This window comes from Oncorhynchus mykiss, chromosome 24 (assembly GCF_057628025.1).
Source record: "Oncorhynchus mykiss isolate SJ-2025 chromosome 24, ASM5762802v1, whole genome shotgun sequence".
NCBI lineage: Eukaryota > Metazoa > Chordata > Actinopteri > Salmoniformes > Salmonidae > Oncorhynchus > Oncorhynchus mykiss.
Window position 1 is genome coordinate 6205047 of NC_143045.1, and position 11749 is coordinate 6216795.

The 11749-nt window shown below is 42.3% G+C and overlaps 1 long non-coding RNA gene across 1 annotated transcript; it reads right to left on the reverse strand.

The window, feature by feature from the left end:
* Positions 1-1509: 1509 nt before the first annotated feature.
* On the reverse strand, positions 1510-11125 carry LOC149972348 (uncharacterized). Its single transcript, XR_016491468.1, has 3 exons — positions 10397-11125; positions 7890-7986; positions 1510-7757 (listed from the first exon to the last, which is right to left on the reverse strand). It is a non-coding gene; the product is annotated as an uncharacterized LOC149972348 (long non-coding RNA).
* Between the last annotated feature and the right edge of the window lie 624 nt (positions 11126-11749).

Consider the following 11749-nt stretch of genomic DNA (forward strand, 5'->3'; position numbering starts at 1 on the left):
ACAGGGAGGAGGTGAGGGCCCTCGGAGTGTGGTGTCAGGAAAATAACCTCACACTCAACGTCAACAAAACTAAGGAGATGATTGTGGACTTCAGGAAACAGCAGAGGGAACACCCCCCTATCCACATCGATGGGACGGTAGTGGAGAGGGTAGTAAGTTTTAAGTTCCTCGGCGTACACATCACAGACAAACTGAATTTGTCCACCCACACAGACAGCATCGTGAAGAAGGCGCAGCAGCGCCTCTTCAACCTCAGGAGGCTGAAGAAATTTGGCTTGTCACCAAAAGCACTCACAAACTTCTACAGATGCACAATCGAGAGCATCCTGTCGGGCTGTATCACCGCCTGGTACGGCAACTGCTCCGCCCACAACCGTAAGGCTCTCCAGAGGGTAGTGAGGTCTGCACAACGCATCACCGGGGGCAAACTACCTGCCCTCCAGGACACCTACACCACCCGATGTCACAGGAAGGCCATAAAGATCATCAAGGACAACAACCACCCGAGCCACTGCCTGTTCACCCCGCTATCATCCAGAAGGCGTGGTCAGTACAGGTACATCAAAGCTGGGACCGAGAGACTGAAAAACAGCTTCTATCTCAAGGCCATCAGACTGTTAAACAGCCACCACTAACATTGAGTGGCTGCTGGCAACACACTGACTCAACTCCAGCCACTTTAATAATGGGAATTGATGGGAAATTATGTAAAATATATCACTAGCCACTTTAAACAATGCTACCTAATATAATGTTTACATACCCTACATTATTCAACTCATATGTATTTGTATATACTGTACTCTATCATCTACTGCATCTTAATGTAATACATGTATCACTAGCCACTTTAACTATGCCACTTTGTTTACATACTCATCTCATATGTATATACTGCACTCAATACCATCTACTGTGTCTTGCCTATGCCGCTCTGTACCATCACTCATTCATATATCTTTATGTACATATTCTTTATCCCCTTACACTTGTGTCTATAAGGTAGTAGTTTTGGAATTGTTAGCTAGATTACTTGTTGATTATTACTGCATTGTCGGAACTAGAAGCACAAGCATTTCGCTACACTCGCATTAACATCTGCTAACCCTGTGTATGTGACAAATATGATTTGATTTGATTTGACATTGTCATCTCCATAACAGTTCCTTAGTTTTGGACTCAAAGATAATACATTCAGTATAGTTTTACTTTTTCAAACATGATTGTGATTATTTTTATTTTCAGTTCACAAATGTTTTTCACGATTAGTTTTTGTTTTAGTTTCAGTATTAGTTTACTATAATAACCTTGGTTCAGAACCTTGCATATTGTTCAGAACCCTAATCCTATTTTAGTCTTTCTTGTTTTCCCAGCAGGAATGTAGATGTTACTATCAAGCTTACTCCTGGCATATTGTGGACAGGAAATGACATAGACATGCATCTCAGTCATTTTTTGTTAATTCATCCAACTATAAACACTTCAGCAGAACATAAACAGTAAACAGTGTCCCCTTTTTCCCACAGTTTCTGTGGATTACCTTTATTGGCATATGCATCTCCTTGTTTGTCTGTTGTCATGAAAACAAAGTTTCAAATCTCAGATCGTTAGAGGTGTGAAAATAGTTGTGTTGGAGCATAACGTACCCCTTGTCATTTTTCACAAAAGAGAAAAGTATTAACCCTTGATTCCCTCAGTCAGCAATGAGACTCAAACGTTTCTACAAAACGTTTCTACGATAACAAAAATAAGCAATACAAAAATCGGGGAAGAATGTCAGAAGAAGCGTTCTCTGTCCTGTATTCATACCCATTCTATTATTTTATTTGAATTCACTTCCTGGTAGAACACGCACACCCTAGCCCTGTAAAGGTTTGCGAAGGTTTCCCTAGGTGCAGTGAATTCGAAATGCTATCATTGTTTGTCAAAGAGACAGGCCCATAATGAATGTAGTCTGTCTCCTTCAGTTTAATGGCACTGCTAGAAGTTGTTGTGTGTAGTAATGAGTGAGGGACACCGAGTCCACTATACTTTTCAAAAGGTGCGTCAAGTACCTTCTGAAGATCTTGCTGCCCCACTTTTAATGGGAATCTGATACCTAATTGCATTTGTACAACAACTGCTTCTCTAAGACAGAATATATCAAAAGTTACATTGATTTTAAACCTTGAATTACACTAAAACAGTGATATATTGATATTGCAGATGTTCATCCAAAGCAGATAGTCAAAATGTATTTTATAATGTGTTTCCTGACTTTCCTCACTTCAAATCACAATATTGTCTTCAAATATTGATTACAATGTCATCACCATCACAACTGTTTTATCTAGAGCCTGTATATGCAGAACATATATTGTTATCTTGACATGCAAGTGAAACCAAACCTTCCTATGCAAACGTGTATCTACCCAGCTGCCCTAAATCTGTCCTAACCACTAGCTTTTTAAATGAAACCCTCCGTTTTGACAATATCTGTGTACGTGCTGTGGGATGTGCCAATTAGGCCAAAACAATGCAAAGCATCAAATAGAGGACTTTTCATTTATCCTCCGGGATCCCACAATCTATTTGAAGACTGGCCAGACCTCCAATGATTGGCTAAATTCATGTTTCCCACTTATTTTCTCGCTAATAAATTACAAGAGCAAACATTTATTTTGAGGTCACTCGTGACATCTTCATAATACTAAACAACATTTTGTTTGTAGCAGAGGTTGGAACCGGTTCAGGGAACAGAAGCAAAAACGAACTGTTTTTTGAGGAGCGGAAACAGAACCGGGAACAAAAGTAATCTGGAACAGAACCGTTATTAGAATATCTTGAGAACTGGTTAATAATCTTATCTTTTGTTACAACAATATTCCTAATGGCTAGTATATAATTCTGTAATTCATTAAAGTTCTAATGTTATAGTAGTTGTCATGTCATTATGTATAGCACTTCTCGAAAATGAACTACACTAACCGTTGATTGTTCAGAACTTTGTCTGGTCGGAACACTGTACTTGCTGCTCACCGGAGTAACTGACAGGGAGTAGAATGGAGATGCAAGGAAGCAGATCAGAAGAAAGAGACTGTCTCAGAAAATAAATAAATCACTCTAACCTGAGAGAGGGACTGGGTTGGAATGCGCACTTTGGCCCATGTCTCAATGTTTAGCCCAGCTGCAGTTTAGAGACTTGGCAGTGCCCATGGAGCATGAAATAAGAACTCCATTTAATGCGCTCACCAGTGCAAGACTGTCAACATGCTATGGAGTGTTGAATACATTTTTTCCAGCCGTCTTAGTTTTCACATTACATTATGTAAATAATTTTAGATAAAGATACATCTTAGTTAAATTCATATGAATTCATATAGACCAATCAGAACTGAGGTAATATTTGGAAATGTAGATTGCACGGTTTGGCTTCAATTAAACTTAGTTGGATTAAAGTTTACTACAGTTCAGTAGCAATTACATCATTACTAGGTATAACAGCAACGTAATGTCAAGTGTTACAAATGGGTCTGGGAAAATGTAACCACTCAAATTCATAGATTTAGAAAAATATTTCATAATGTCAATGTGTTCCTCCAAAATATATTCCTTAAAGAGGAGCGGTCACTTTTAGACATTGGTTTCCTCTCCAAACATGATGAACACAAAGCTGTTTTCACAAAACAGGGTTTAGCTGAATCACAGGGTAGGACATTTGGCCCTATGGTAAACAATGTGGCTTCAATTCACCCCCACATAAAAAGAATCAGAATGAGCTTTTACGGTAATTCAATTCACTCTCCTATCATGTTCTAAGGGATGAAAGCAGCTTACCAAGATGTTTGATTCCTCAGCCCCTCTCTGATTTGCCAAGTGACGATTTAAATATACAACAGCATTGGAATATCCTCTCTCTATGGAATGAATGTAAGCTAAAATACTGTAAGCTCAAATGTATGGCAACCTTTAAGAGTCCCTTTAGCGTTTTAAAAACTAAAGCAAGGTTTTGGTAACAGGGTAACAGACTTCACTTCTACAGTTATTCAGGTGAACATCTGACCAGTAGTATGTATTCATAGATCCCGAGGGAAGCCAGGTTTCCCCCCCAAAAATGGACCAATAAAAAATAACATCAAATAATGTATCTTTCGTCTCTCTGTGTTTCATAATTCTCCTTCAATTTGCAAGAGGCTGAATATATCTCACAGGAGAAAGCATCCAAACCAGCAAAACAGCACTTCTCTGTTTCTCTAAGTGTCTGATGCGTTCTGGTCCAAACGAGTATGACATTGTTGCCGCCCGTAGCACAAAAGGCAAGGGAAGCCAGCGAGCATTTGGCTTGCCTTGATAAAAAGGGTATACAAAATGTGCCAATCAGTGTTGTGCTAAACTGAGCTAGCACAACTGCGAATGGTCCTGGCACACCAAAAAAAAAAGTGTCAAGGGAAGTTAGCATGGATTTTGGCATCACTCCTATAAAATCCCATTGAGAGCATACTGTACGTCATTGACAGAAACACTTTAATTGTTGCATCTCCTTGTGTTGTTGTCCTCCGGTGTCTAGCTAGCTAGCTAGCTAGCTAAAATTGCCCCATTCCTTAATTAGCCATGGATGGAGATAGGGATTTGGACTTCTGGTTTTACTTAATTCTCCGTACTGGATAATGATTATAACAGCGATTCTGATCCAATCATTAATTCATACATTGTTGTGCCTCTGGCATGAGTGGATATAAGTTCAGTATGTAGCTAGATGTAGAACGCTAATGTTAACTAGCAAACGTTGCCCATGAATGGAAGTTTGGCATGTGAGCAAGCATTTTAGCCAGGTAGCCTTGGACAACAAAAAATGTAAGCATGTACTGTATGGCTGAGTGATAGACGTTTCGTCAACATGAAAAAGAGGAGGATAGCATTGGCGTTTCTCTACAAGTAAGGGGACTCAACATGTTTTTCTACTTGAACAAATGCGTACACACACACACACACACACACACACACACACGCACACAGATATCAGAACCATGGACAGCCAGATCATATTTAGCTTACGTTGAGTGGACTAAATTGTTTTTGGTATCTTTTAGTTGTCATTGTATTAGACTAAGCAGAGGTGATTTGCTGATGTTGAAATGTTGAAGGAATAGTGGAGGCAGCTCCTGTTTTCTTTGTGACTTGCGGTAACTCTCTGTGGTTCTAAATTAAGTTGTTTAGTGGTCCGAAAATGTCGGAAACATTATCTTGATTGACCATGCTGTAGGTCATGTAACTTTCTGTTACTGTACATGCAATATGCTTCATGTGGTTGATTCTGCCACTATTTTCTCGGCCTAAAAGCTATATCACGGTTGCAAGCCATAGGTAGTAATATGGCTTTTGTTGGAGGAGGGGGGGGGGGGGGGATTGGCTTCCCCAATGATTTTACCCACACACCGCTACTGGGTGCACAGCTATCAGCTAATGTCAGATGTGTGCAAGCAATGGCAGGGGAAGGGGAAGGGCAGATAGATTGATTACACATTCGAACCATCAAGCCATAACAGACATAACAAAAATATATCTAGATTCGATTCCATCTGGATTCAAACAACGTTCCAATTATCCCAAACTCTTGGGATAATTGTCAGTACTCTCATTCCAATTCTAGACAGCCTGTAACAGGTATCTAGCTACCTGTTTAATCATAGATGTGTAACCCTGCTTAAGCTGAGGGATGGGGCTAGGGAAATGTAACCACTCTCAAATTCATAAACTTTGAGCTATGTTTCATGTGTTCCGCAAAAATATATCCCTTAAATAGGAGAGGTCCCTTTAAGACGTTGGTTTCTGGCTTCCTCTCCAAACATGATGAACACAAAGCTGTTATCACAAAACCGGCTTTAGCTGAATCACAGGGTAGGACATTTGGCTCTATGATAAACAATGTAGCTTCAATTCGCCCCCACATAAACAGAATCAGAATGAGCTTTACGGTAATTCAATTCACTCTCCTATCAAGTTCTAAGGGATGAAAGCAGCTTACCAAGATGTTTGATTCCTCAGCCCCTCTCTGATTTGCCAAGTGCCGATTAAATATACAACAGCATTGGAATATCCTCTCTCTATGGAATGAATGTAAGCTAAAATACTGTAAGCTCAAATGTATGGCAACTAAGGCCTGGCCTTAGAGCCATAGGGAGACCACAGCATGGGCTGATCAAGGACATGCAGCACAACTTTGATAGCAAAAATAATATCTCTCACACCGAACACAGCCTAGTTTATTTTAAAAACTACACACAAAGCAAGGTTTTGTTAACTGGGTAACAGACAGCACTTCTACAGTTATTCAGGTAAACACCTGACTCTCTGTGGCAGGTGCACAATGTCAGATGTGTGAAAGCAATGGCAGGGCAAAGTCCTTGGATAATTGTCAGTACTGTCATTCCAATTCTAGACAGTCTATGACAGGTACAGTAGCTGCCTTTTTAATCATAGGTGTGTAATCTCCACTCGCCTACACCTACAGTGCAACCGCTTTATTCCTCCTCCTACTGTTGAGACAACTGAGATTCATGAAGATGAATCACAAGAGTGCAGTTTTATAATATTTGAACAATGTAGCCATGACTACAGTAGAGTACCTATGATAGCATAATACAACCTCCTTAGAATGTTTATAGGCTAGAGTATACCAAACCTTACAAACACCTTCCTAATACTGAGTTGAATAGCATCCCCCCTCTTTTGCCACGGCAATTCATTGAAGTATGGACTCTACAAGATGTCAAAAACGTTCCAGAGGGATGCTGGCTCATGTTGACTGCAATGCTTCCCACAGATGTATCAAGTTGTCTAGATGTTCTTTGGGTGGTGGACAATTCTTGATACACATGTGAAACTGTTGAGCGTGAAAAACCTACACTGTAACAAATGTATGTAGTTTTTACAGTAAAAAACGCACGGTAATTCCCTGTTTATCCATTGACAAAATATTGTTGTAGACTGTAAAAGTGATGTTACAGTAAATGTTATATAGGCTAATAATGGTTGTCATAGGCCCATTATCCATTGGGGTACATAGCGCTTTCCACATGTCCGGGCATTCTCATGATGGAAGCGAAGATCTGCAATTGCGGTCAGTAGGCTGCATTAAAATTGATGGATTTTGAGCTAAAATGTTGCATCTGTAGCCCGTGAATCGGTTTGAAAACGTAAACTGTCTCTGCGAACCTTCAGTCTAAAACTGTTATAATTTAATAGCAATGTTCTGTTTTCCCAAAATATTTTTTTGCGTGAGCTAATAGTTAGCTAAGCTGCCCTTAGTTAAATATTGGAACGTTGTTTGAATCAAGATGGAATAGAATCTAGATATATTTTTGTTATGTCTGCTAAGGCTTGATGGTTCAAATGTGTAGTCAATCCATCTGCCCGTTGGCGAGTTAGCTGCATTATGGCTGTCATTTAAGGTGAACATAATTGAACAAAGTTCTCTATTGAGATATTTCTTTCTTCTTAAACACTCCAACACAATCAAGGATTATCTCCAAAGGAAAACACACATCTTCTTCTTTACAAGAACAAGGAACATAAAGAGAGTATATTTAAATTGTAACACAAATCACAGGTGTCACCGCCTTAACAATCCGCCCGTGTAGAGTTTCCTTCGGGTGGTGGTCCGGATCCGTGGTGGACATTCCCCAGAGGTAGTTTGTCCCCTCGTCTCCCTTCCGAAAGATATGTCCTCCCCCTTGGAGAAGCAAACGCTCTTCTCTTTCTCCGGTTCTCTCCTCTCTCTTGTAGGGGAAAGAGAATAGCTCATTAGTACTGTCAGCTGTGCTTAATTGCCTCTGATCTCCTTGACTCACATGCCGGGCTGGGCTACTGTCTGTGGGAGCAGCCTGCCTTCTGGTGGTCCTTCCACATACCTCCCCCCTCAGGCCCGGGTCGGAGGGCCGGGCGCCAGAAGCATTGTCTTGGTCGCGTCGGGACAGCGCATCCGCATTCCCGCTCCTCGATCCAGCCCTGTGGATAACATGGAAAGAGAACGGTTGTAAAGCAAGAAATCTGGATATTATGTTGTTATTGTTTCTCTTACCGGCCATCCACGTGAGGGGAGCATGGTCAGTAACGAGGGCAAACCTATGCCCGAGTAGGTAGTAACGGAGATAATCGAGGGCCCACTTAATGGCTAGGGCCTCTAGCTCTACCGTAGCATATCCCTGTTCCCGATCACTGAGCTTCCTACTTATAAAGAGAATAGGACTCTCAGCTTCGCTTTCACCCTGAGCTCGGACGGCTCTGAACACCGTATCTGAGGTGTCTACCTGCACAATGAACTCTTGGGAGAGTCAGGGGCCTGCAGGATGGGATCTGAGCAAAGGCTATCTTTTAGCAACTGGAAGGCGTCTTCTGTCTTGTCCTTCCACGCTACATGGTTTGGCAGCTTTTTCTTGATGTGGCATGTGAGGGGGGTGGCAATGGTTGCATATCCAGGGATGAAATGGCGATAATATCCCGTTATCCCCAAGAAGGCCCTGACGTCCCGCTTCGTCTGGGGCCGAGGCCAGTCTCAAATGGCCCTGGTCTTTTGTGGGTGTATTTTTCCATTCCCCATGGTGTATCCCAGGCAGCAGATAACATTTTTGGGGGATTGGCCATCAGCCCTGTACCCTCCAGGCTCACAAGCACCGCCCGTAGTTGCAGGAGGTGGCTATCCCAATCCTCGCTGTGGATGACCACATTGTCTATGTACGCCACCGCATACTCTTGATGGGGCCGTAGAATGGCATCCATGCAACGTTGGAAAGCTGCCGCAGCCCCATGCAGTTCGAAGGGCATCCTCACATACTGAAAAAGCCCTTCTGGTGTGGTGAAGGCAGTCTTTGGGCGGTCCTCCGGAGCCACCAGCACTTGCAAATATCCCTTCGTAAAATCCAGGGTGGTGATGAACTTGGCCTTTCCTAAGGCCTCCAGGAGTTCATCCATGTGGGGCACGGGATACGCGTCAAACGTGGAGATGGCGATTACACCCCTAAAGTTGCTGCAGAGCCTCATACTACCTTCGGGTTTGGGGACCAGAACTATGGGACTGAACCACTCACTCGTAGATGGCTTGATCACCTTCATCCTTAGCATCTCCCTTTTCTCATCCTTTGCGATGACTCGGCAGGTCTCGGGAATCCCGTAAGGCCGGGTATGCACCTTCTTGCCTGGTTCAGTGTGGATATGATGTTTGTCCTGGGAAGGGAATACCCTGCTGAATTGCATAATCAGCTTGTCTAGCTATCTCGACTGCTCCGGCAGGAGAGTTTGGTCACGGCGCGCCTGCAGCAGGGCATCTCTCACACGTTGATGTGATAGAGTTGGACCTTCTTTCTCCTGTCCGGTTGCTTGATGAGGTAACTGACCAGTGAGACCCTTTCCGTTACCTCGTAGGGCCTCCCCTTCTCCCATGGCGAAGTCCCTGGGTGTCGCTGACTTATCGTAGGCCCGGCTTTGAGTCCGTTGCGCCTTCTCCATATACTCATTTACTATGGGCCAGACTGCTGACAGGCGGTCCTTCATCAGGGTAACATGTTCTATCGTCAACCGGAACATGCATGGTTGTGCCTCCCAGATCTCCTTGGCTCTGTCGAGGATCCCTCAGTTTGAATGGGGAGAACCCAGTGAATGCCTGGGGTACTTCTATGCAGGGCAAACTTTAACCTTTCTGATCTCCCCATCCCGGATCCGGGATCGTGAATACAGACTCAAGCTCATTACCATAACGCAACGTTAACTATTCATGAAAATCGCAAATGAAATGAAATAAATATGCTAGCTCTCAAGCTTAGCCTTTTGTTAACAACACTGTCATCTCAGATTTTCAAAATATGCTTCTCAACCATTGCAAAACAAGCATTTGTGTAACAGTATTGATGGCTAACGTAGCATTTAGCATTAGCATTCAGCTGGCAACATTTACACAAAAAAACAGAAAAGCATTCAAATAAAATCATTTACCTTTGAAGAACTTCAGATGTTTTCAATGAGGAGACTCTCAGATAGCAAATGTTCAGTTTTTCCTGAAAGATTATTTGTTTAGGACAAATCGCTCCGTTTTCTGCGTCACGTTTAGCTATGAAAAAACCCCTGTATCCAGGATTGTGTAAATCTATCAGCAAGCTCATTAGCATAACACAACGTCAACTATTTATGAAAATCGCAAATGAAATGAAATAAATATGCCATCTCTCAAGCTTAGCCTTTTGTAAACAACACTGTCATCTCAGATTTTCAAAATATGCTTCTCAACCATAGGAAAACAATCATTTGTGTAAAAGTAGCTAGCTAGCGTTAGCATTTCGCGTTAGCATTTAGCGTTAGCATTAGCGTTAGCATCCAGCACGCAACATTAACAAAAACATAAAAGCCTTCAAATAAAATCATTTACCTTTGAAGAACTTCTGATGTTTTCAATGAGGATACTCTCAGTTAGATAGCAGATGCTCAGTTTTTCCAAAAAGATTCCTTGTGTATTAGAAATAGCTCCGTTTTATACATCACATTTGGCTACCAAAAAAAATCAGAAAATTCAGTCCTCAAAACGCGAACTTTTTTCAAAATTAACTCCATAATATCGACTGAAAACATGGCAAACGTTGTTTAGAATCAATCATCAAGGTGTTTTTCACATATCTCTTCATTGATACATCGTTCTTGGACACATGCTTTCTCCCCTGAATCAAATGGTAAAGTAGAAGCAGCTGGCAATTGCGCACCGAATTCGACGCAGGACACCAGGCGGACACTTGGAAAATGTAGTCTCTTATGGTCAATCTTCCAATGATATGCCTACAAATACGTCACAATGCTGCTAAGACCTTGGGCGAACGACAGAAAGTGTAGGCTCATTCGTTGCGCAATCACAGCCATATAAGGAGAGAATGGAAAACAGAGCTTCAGAAATTCTGCTAATTCCTGGGTGATGCATCATCTTGGTTTCGCCTGTAGAATGAGTTCTGGGGCACTTACAGACAAAATCTTTGCAGATTCTGAAACTTCAGAGTGTTTTCTTTCCAAAACTGTCAAGAATATGCATAGTCGAGCATCTTTTCGTGACAAAATATCGCGCTTAAAACGGGAACGTTTTTTATCCAAAAATGAAATAGCGCCCCTAGAGCTCTAACAGGTTAAGTGGGGCAGAAGCATGTACCAGTTTTTCTTGTCTCTGGACACCAGACATTCACACAAACCATTTGTCTGCGGGTGGATTATGCTTGTGCGTATCTGTTGAACATGGTATAACCGACACATGTCCTTCATCAACTGGGACATGAACAGGGTTCCCTGGTCAGTTAGGATCACCTTGGGGAAGCCCACCCAGGAGAACAGCATGAAGAATTCCTTGCGATTCCATTAGACAACATTTTGCGAAGGGGTTTGGCCTCTGGGAACTTGGTAGCGTAATCTACGACCACCATGATGTACTCGTGTCATCTGGCGGATTTTGGGGAGGTGTCCCACAAGGTCCATAGCCATGCATTCGAAAGGAGTCTCTATAATGGTGAGAGGAATCAAAGGATTACGCACGTGTGGCCATATGTTGACATTGATCACCCGTCCTACAATACCTGGCCACTTCTCGGGTGACACGGGGCCAATAGAACCTCTGCATGATTCTTTTGATCATTTTGTCCCATGCCAGGTGTCTTCCTAGGACGTGGGAATGGGCTAGCTGTAGGACAGTGTCCACGAAAGGTCTAGGCACTATTAGTAATTTCTGTTTCCCCCCCTTTGTTGCACG